Source organism: Saccoglossus kowalevskii, chromosome 22, assembly GCF_978046115.1.
Source record: "Saccoglossus kowalevskii chromosome 22, keSacKowa6.1, whole genome shotgun sequence".
In the NCBI taxonomy this organism is placed as follows: domain Eukaryota; kingdom Metazoa; phylum Hemichordata; class Enteropneusta; family Harrimaniidae; genus Saccoglossus; species Saccoglossus kowalevskii.
The window spans coordinates 17,507,855-17,516,342 of NC_140662.1; the positions used below are offsets into that span (position 1 = coordinate 17,507,855).

The 8,488-nt window shown below is 38.0% G+C and overlaps 1 pseudogene; it reads right to left on the minus strand.

Moving 5' to 3' along the window:
• LOC144346457 (zinc finger protein 862-like) lies at window positions 1-3,658 on the minus strand (annotated as a pseudogene).
• Window positions 3,659-8,488: the final 4,830 nt, after the last annotated feature.

Below are 8,488 nucleotides of genomic sequence, written 5' to 3' on the forward strand. Positions count from 1 at the left end.
TTAATAAATGAAACTAAACCAGCAGCTGTGGCATTGTCTCTTTCTGATGCTTCGCTTTCTTTCTAGAAGGCACCTTCTAATTGCATTTACTGCCCGCTGATGAGATAGCTAATGCACAGCCTTTTGAATCTTCAACCGAATATCGGACTCTCAGAGTATTTTCTGAAAACTTATTGTAATGAAATGTCAAGCAGTCATACATAGTACATGTTGTTAAAATAGTTTTTATAATGTCAGAAATTTTAATATTAGTTAAAAAGCTAGTAAATATACCTGAATTTCAACCAAGCCAGCCATCCTTACAGATCTGTTTTGATAAAAATAAAACAACTGTTGTAATGTTGAACTTAATCTCTTCTCTTGAGATACCTGACTTGCAGCTAGTGCAAGTCGATGTGCCACACAGCATACACATACAAGGGAACTATTCTTTTCCTTTAGTTTCGCTGTCACCTGGAATAAAACACTATTTGCTACTCATTAACGATAGGACAGAACACAACTCATTATATGCACTTGATAATCAATTTTGAATAATTAAAGAAGAACTGATAACTTACCCCAGCATTCGTTTCTACCATGACAGCTGCACCATCTGAACCAAGTGATGTACATTTGTTAGAATCAAGATTTAGATTATTAAATAATTCTTCAGTGCTATTCATTATGTATTGTGTCTGCTTTTCCATGAACAAGACTGTCGGTATTTGTAAATGATGTTTTCACCTGTAAATTAAGATAATATAAAGTTTTAAATCAAACAATTACAGAAATTTACTGGGGGGAAATATTATATGTAGGCATCAGGAGTATTTCCAGTAACTCTGATATATCTTGTATATGTAATTAACTGCTTCATGATGCTATATCCGTTGTTTCGTCCATCAGGGTTTCAAATACAGGACTCTTTTGTATATCACCGTAGATTTCATTAGTGATGATACCAGAAATAGACAGTAAAAATTCCTGCACTATACGCTCTGAAGTGTAATTTGCATTACCACCCTACAAAATATAAATAGTAAAATAAATTAGAAAAAACAAAACATGTTAACTGTGGAGAGGTGTACATGCAGAACTGTAACAAAATTTTCAAGCAAAATGGGTCTCATTACCTGATCTAAATGTTCAAAGCAGGTACATCCCATGCCAACAATGAAACATATTTTGTTGTATGTGCTACTTCATTCTTCGCCAACTAATATATACATTTCATGGCACCTTCAACTGCAAGTCTCTGTAGATTCACTTGAATTCCAATAAACTTGGTGATATTTTTGATTGTCTCTCTCCAAACCCTCGGCTTTTTTGTGCATGTCTGCTCTGTGGTGCTTTAATATGCTGTATCTTTCCAAGGTTGTACATGGTATTTCACTCCAAACTTTGGAACCACTCTGAGCTTTCAAACCGAATTTGTTACACAGTTTACAAAGCATACCTGTATAAAACACAAAAAACGAGGATTGAGCATTATATTTTTAATTCGTCTGTGAAAATTTATTTGATTATTATGCTCCTGATGACAAAATTAAAACACTTCACAGTTCACAATAATACCGTATCATGGCCACCATTTTGAAAAAAATGGATCATCAAGATATAACAGATTTTTCTATAGAAACAAACATGCCAGTTTAGGGTTAATTGATCATGGAAAATTACAAAATAAATAAATACGAAAAAAATTAAAACTTACCTTTGCCGTCTGATGTCACGGTCAACCACGGAAAGCTTTAAATCCATATTCTGTCAAACCCAGACTACCATATCTTTGGATGCGATAATATCAGCGAGTCGCATCCTTTTCTCCTTCTGTCCACATGCCGACTTACGGTAGACGACGGTGGTTGACCTTTCGCTGATTTGGACTCGTTAGGAGATGGTTTCTTTGATGGACTAGACAAATGCAAATGCAGCACCAAGCAGATACAACACACAAGATTAGCAGTGTCCAGAGCCAGAAGTCAGCTGATAGAGGAGCTTGAAAATGATACTGACAGCCAGTCTTTAGACAGTATGAACAGTGCTGGGAATGAAGGTCAGTTAAGTGAGCTTGAAGACAGTAAATCAGTATCAAACAAAATATTGTTGCCTGACAGTCCGAAGGTTTGCAACAAGAACTTCAGTGATGTGTTGATTGAGATGCAGAAGTCTGTCTAAGAGATCCAGATGTGAAATTGCCTAACAATCGGCATATTGCAGAGGTTAAAGAGTCTGCAGGCGAAAATGAATACAGATTACATAGATTTCATGGAGAAGGTGATTGTAAATGGGTATGCGGAAAAAGTTTCTGATGGAGTGACGGCTAAGAAGGGGAAAGAATGGTATATACCCCCATCATGGGGTATATCACCCTAGAAAGCCAAACAAATAAGAGTGGTGTTTGACTGTGCGGCAAAGTGTGATGGTACACCGCTGAATGATGTCTTGTTACCTGGGCCAAACCTAATGAATGATCTTAAATGAGTACTCATGAGATTCAGAGAGTTCCCTGTGGATTTCTCTAAGTGATATTGAGTGCATGTTCAACAGGTGAAGGTGCCTGCGAGTCAACAAGACCTGTTGAGATTTGTATGGTTACCAAAGGGAGACTTAGACCAGAAGCCCAAGGTTTATCGTATGGCAGTGCATTTTTTTGGAGCTGTGTCTGCACCATCATGTGCTAATTATAGCTGGGAAGAACTGGTATAAACAACATATGCAATGCAAGAGAAGAAACAGTCAACACACTACAAAATCATTTCTACATGGACGTTGGACTGAAGTCGGTGGAAAATGTTGAGCAAGCCATTCAACTGGTGAAGGAGCTGAGCTTTGCCTTGTGCAAAGGAGGCTTCAACCTCACCAAGTAGTCTAGCAATGAGCGATAAGTTTTGAGAGAGTTCCCCTCGAATGATCGAGCTAAAGAGCTGATGGACTTGGATCTGGAATCATCGCAGCTTCCTACAGAGAGAACATTAGATGTGTTGTGGAATGCTCCTGATGACAAAATTAAAACACTTCACAGTTCACAATAATACCGTATCATGGCCACCATTTTGAAAAAAATGGATCATCAAGATATAACAGATTTTTCTATAGAAACAAACATGCCAGTTTAGGGTTAATTGATCATGGAAAATTACAAAATAAATAAATACGAAAAAAATTAAAACTTACCTTTGCCGTCTGATGTCACGGTCAACCACGGAAAGCTTTAAATCCATATTCTGTCAAACCCAGACTACCATATCTTTGGATGCGATAATATCAGCGAGTCGCATCCTTTTCTCCTTCTGTCCACATGCCGACTTACGGTAGACGACGGTGGTTGACCTTTCGCTGATTTGGACTCGTTAGGAGATGGTTTCTTTGATGGACTAGACAAATGCAAATGCAGCACCAAGCAGATACAACACACAAGATTAGCAGTGTCCAGAGCCAGAAGTCAGCTGATAGAGGAGCTTGAAAATGATACTGACAGCCAGTCTTTAGACAGTATGAACAGTGCTGGGAATGAAGGTCAGTTAAGTGAGCTTGAAGACAGTAAATCAGTATCAAACAAAATATTGTTGCCTGACAGTCCGAAGGTTTGCAACAAGAACTTCAGTGATGTGTTGATTGAGATGCAGAAGTCTGTCTAAGAGATCCAGATGTGAAATTGCCTAACAATCGGCATATTGCAGAGGTTAAAGAGTCTGCAGGCGAAAATGAATACAGATTACATAGATTTCATGGAGAAGGTGATTGTAAATGGGTATGCGGAAAAAGTTTCTGATGGAGTGACGGCTAAGAAGGGGAAAGAATGGTATATACCCCCATCATGGGGTATATCACCCTAGAAAGCCAAACAAATAAGAGTGGTGTTTGACTGTGCGGCAAAGTGTGATGGTACACCGCTGAATGATGTCTTGTTACCTGGGCCAAACCTAATGAATGATCTTAAATGAGTACTCATGAGATTCAGAGAGTTCCCTGTGGATTTCTCTAAGTGATATTGAGTGCATGTTCAACAGGTGAAGGTGCCTGCGAGTCAACAAGACCTGTTGAGATTTGTATGGTTACCAAAGGGAGACTTAGACCAGAAGCCCAAGGTTTATCGTATGGCAGTGCATTTTTTTGGAGCTGTGTCTGCACCATCATGTGCTAATTATAGCTGGGAAGAACTGGTATAAACAACATATGCAATGCAAGAGAAGAAACAGTCAACACACTACAAAATCATTTCTACATGGACGTTGGACTGAAGTCGGTGGAAAATGTTGAGCAAGCCATTCAACTGGTGAAGGAGCTGAGCTTTGCCTTGTGCAAAGGAGGCTTCAACCTCACCAAGTAGTCTAGCAATGAGCGATAAGTTTTGAGAGAGTTCCCCTCGAATGATCGAGCTAAAGAGCTGATGGACTTGGATCTGGAATCATCGCAGCTTCCTACAGAGAGAACATTAGATGTGTTGTGGAATGCAGAGACGGATGATTTCCTGTTCAAGTGCCAAATCAAGAAGACAGAGGTGACAAGAAGGTCAATGCTGTCAGCTCAATTTATGATTCGTTGGGTTTTATAGCTCCAGCCAAGTGTAAACAAAAAACTGGATGGGACGATGAACCAAGTGATAAGATACGTGGCAAATATGGAAAACAAGCATGCAAGATTTGGAAGGAGTAAGGATTCCAAAGAAAGTTAGACTTCAAAATTGACAAAGCAATCTACTGGATAGACAGCAAAGCGGTTTTGAGATATATAAGGAACGACAGAGCAAGGTACCACAGTTTTGTTTGAACAGTGGAATCATGTGGATACCAAGGTGTTAAGACAACTGATGAGTTGAATAATAGTAATTGGTTTTGTGGACCAAGCTTTCTGTAGGAGAAAGAAGCAGAATGGCCAGAACAGGTGATTTTCATGCGGATAGAGGAGAATGACCCTGGAGTGAAGACTAGCTGGGCAACCATTCAGTTTGACACATTAATTATAGATCCTTTGTTGACAAGAATTTCTGGGTGGTGGAAATTGAAGAGAGTAATGACCTGGGTCATCATTGCTAAGAACAAGTTCCTTAAGTTTATTGGAAAACTGGAATGCCAATCTGAGAAAGTTGTCCAGTGCCTAACTCCAAGGATGTTATATGAAAGTGAAGTAGCAGTTGTTAAAGATGTTCAAAGGAAGGCATACATAGAAGAGATAGTCCCCTTTTCAAGTATGATCTGGTGTTGACAGATGTATTATTTGTGTTGGTGGACACTGAAGAAAACAGACTTGATTTATGAGACAAAGCATCCGATTGTGTTACCAAAGAACTCACAAGTATCTGTAATGATTGTTCAGGATGCTCATTCTACTGTTGGTCATTCGGGAAGAAATAGTCAGAGAGAAGTTTCGTCCAGTGTTCTCCCCAGGCCTTTCAAGCATTGCGGGTCCGTGTTGCTTAGACAAACAGCCGCGTCACTTTCGATTTAGATATTTAAAAGTATGGTAACAGTAACAACTAATCTGTTAATGGTGCATCGTCCATGGTCATTAATCGTGTGAACATATTCACATCATCAGAATTACAAATTGCTAACCAATCACAATCTAGGACCAATATGTGTGATAATACAATGACTCCCACACAGGAAAAACATGCAATTTTAATCAGATTGGACCATGGCAGAAAAAAAAATTATGAGTCTGAATTCAGTGAAACAATATGAAAGAACAAAAAACTAATCAGAAATCCAGATAATAATAATAAAACTGGACTAGAAAATCATTACTGAAATACATATTTAGTACAAGTGAAGAAGATTTTTTTTTTCTGTAATGGTACATTTGCATACAAACTTGTTGTTGAAGATATACATTTGCATTCAAGCATCAACAACTGTGTTTGCGCTTAACTGCCTTTTTGGGTACAACTTTAGATATTAGATATATGCTTAACAGTCTAACAATCATTGATGCACAATCCTGTAAAGAAGATGGAATTTGGTGTTTCAAGATTCTCCAACATTTAGCACGCTGAATTGCTCTTTCGACATGAATCCTAAGGCGTGCTATTTTCTTGTTCGTCTAATTTCATTAACATTAAGTCTTTTACCCTTCCCATTAAGCCATTTTCTGGTGAATGGAGGAGCAATGAGAGCAGCATTTTTTTACCCTTTTACCCTTCCCATTAAGCCATTTTCTGGTGAATGGGGGAGCAATGAGAGCAGCATTTTTTTAAAAGTAAATCTTCTATATGGAAGCCTCTATCAGCCATCACAGCATCTCCATCATCCAGCTTTTCTATCAGTCCACTTTGTTCTGTAAGATACTTGTCAGAAACACTTACAAATGTGAATGCACCAAAAGGTGAAACCCCAAACAAAACTGTGTATGTATTGTGACTTTTATATTGTGAGTAAGTTTTATATTGTTCTTCTTTGTTCTTTGGCCGATCAATAAAAAATCCGCTAGGAGGAGAAGTGGTAAATTTAGATGTAGTCTAATTAAGAAACTGGTAATAATGCGGCAACTGATGTTGCCTTTCTGGTCTTTGTCGCCCACTGTTATGATGATCAACAGTACTCTATGCACCTCTCCAGTACTTTAGTTGACCAACACCCCCACTAATTGAGTCATAAACACCTACAACAAAAAATAAAAATAAATATAGCATATGAACAAAATAAACAATGCAGTACTGAAAACATTACCTTAAACTATGTATTGTCACCACGGAAACTATATATGAAAACTGTACAAAAATAATAAACCAGTAGTATACAAAATAACAAGAATAACAATTTTGAAAAAAAAGAATTTTTTTACAAAATGTTTTAATATGAATGAATTTGATATTGTGAATGTCTCACCCTGACGAATATACTTTACGTCATCCATGGTCGTTGTGGTTTGTGTACTCTATATGTTAAAATAGGAGATGCAGTATGAAGGTAATCATGACCCAGTGGTTGTGGTGTCTCAACAAATGGACAAACATTAAGCTGCAAACCTATATAAAAATAATAAAGACAGGGAGTGGCAAGTATTTGTAAATTAAACAATCATCTGATATTCAGTAAATTGTTCACTTCAAATGTACAGTCACAAACGTTTGAATGCACCATTATAAATACGAATACTGCCTGATCACAAGCAGCTACCATTTTTCTGTGTAAAATTAGTTGATCGTAAAAAACGCAATCCTTTAGAATATAACAAAAACGCTCTTGGATTCAGTGTTTGGGGACCACGTATCATATCATATACATCGTGACAGACTATACATCAACTGATTTTATTTACGGGCATCAAACGACATGTACGTTTAAAGTCAACAAAAAAATACAACTTACGTCCAATATCGGGTTTCTGCTTTATTGCAACCTCCAACTCTTTGCCAACAGTCAGTACCAATTCATTTGGGACGTTCTCACACACCTGTAAAATTTATTGCCGTGGTTGCCTAGCAGCTCGAAGTTTATTCAACGGTCTTTGATTTACAGGTTTCCACCAGTTGTTCCATGCAAAGTATTTGGGGTCACCGGACGCATTTCCCCACATATCGATGTCATCTTTATCAAAATGTCGGGAACAAAGTCCCGACCGTCTAGAAATATTCAGAATGTCCACGATGTCCGCCATCTTGGAGGCCTTCTTTCGTATTGTTGGTATTGCGTAACACAAGGTCGCTCGTCTTCGCAAAAACGGTTTTGAAATGTGTAGTTTTTGGATGTACAAATCGAAAAGATCGGGACAAACATTTGCAATTTTATCGATTACCGGCAGTATTGCTAAATCAAGGCGAAGATTGCGAAAATCTGAGCAGTGAAAGGCGACGAGAATGGCTGGCTAGCCTCGGACAGAAATTTGAAAAACAAAACATGGATAACATCAGAATATGCTCGGCACATTTTATTGGTAATAGGTTTCTCTCTGTTTACAATTTCAATTTTATTTATCACCAGGCATTGAATTTGATAAAATCCAGTGGAATTGGTAGTATAGAGAATCGATAATATGATAATCATGTGTATTTTATTGTGTCTCCAGCAGGTGGAAAGGCCCGGCTCTATGACAAAGGTAATCCAAACTGGGTGCCAACAGTCAATGTCGGACACGGGGAGAATGTTCTGAAGCAAACAATGGCAGTAAACAGATACAATAGGCTCCACAATAGACAGAAAAGAAAAGCAGAGGAAAAAATCGTCATTGTGGAAGAGGGGTTGGCGTTGAAAAACAAGGGAAACGCCAGAAGTACAACCAAGTTTGGCACTCAAACAGACCTAACTACCTCTATGTTAAAATCAATGGAGAATGAACTCCAAGCTCTAAGAACAGAAAACCAAACATTGAAAGAACAATTTTCTAAACATACAAATAAAATGTCACAGGTAGACTTAGAGGAAGACAATGAAAAAGTTAGGTTTTTTATATCCCTGCACTTAAACTGAACCACTTCTGGTCATTTTGCTCTGTTTGTGGGAGATAGACGACAATAACACAAATGACAAATGAGATGGAATGAAAGGCCAAGTATTCTTGACAT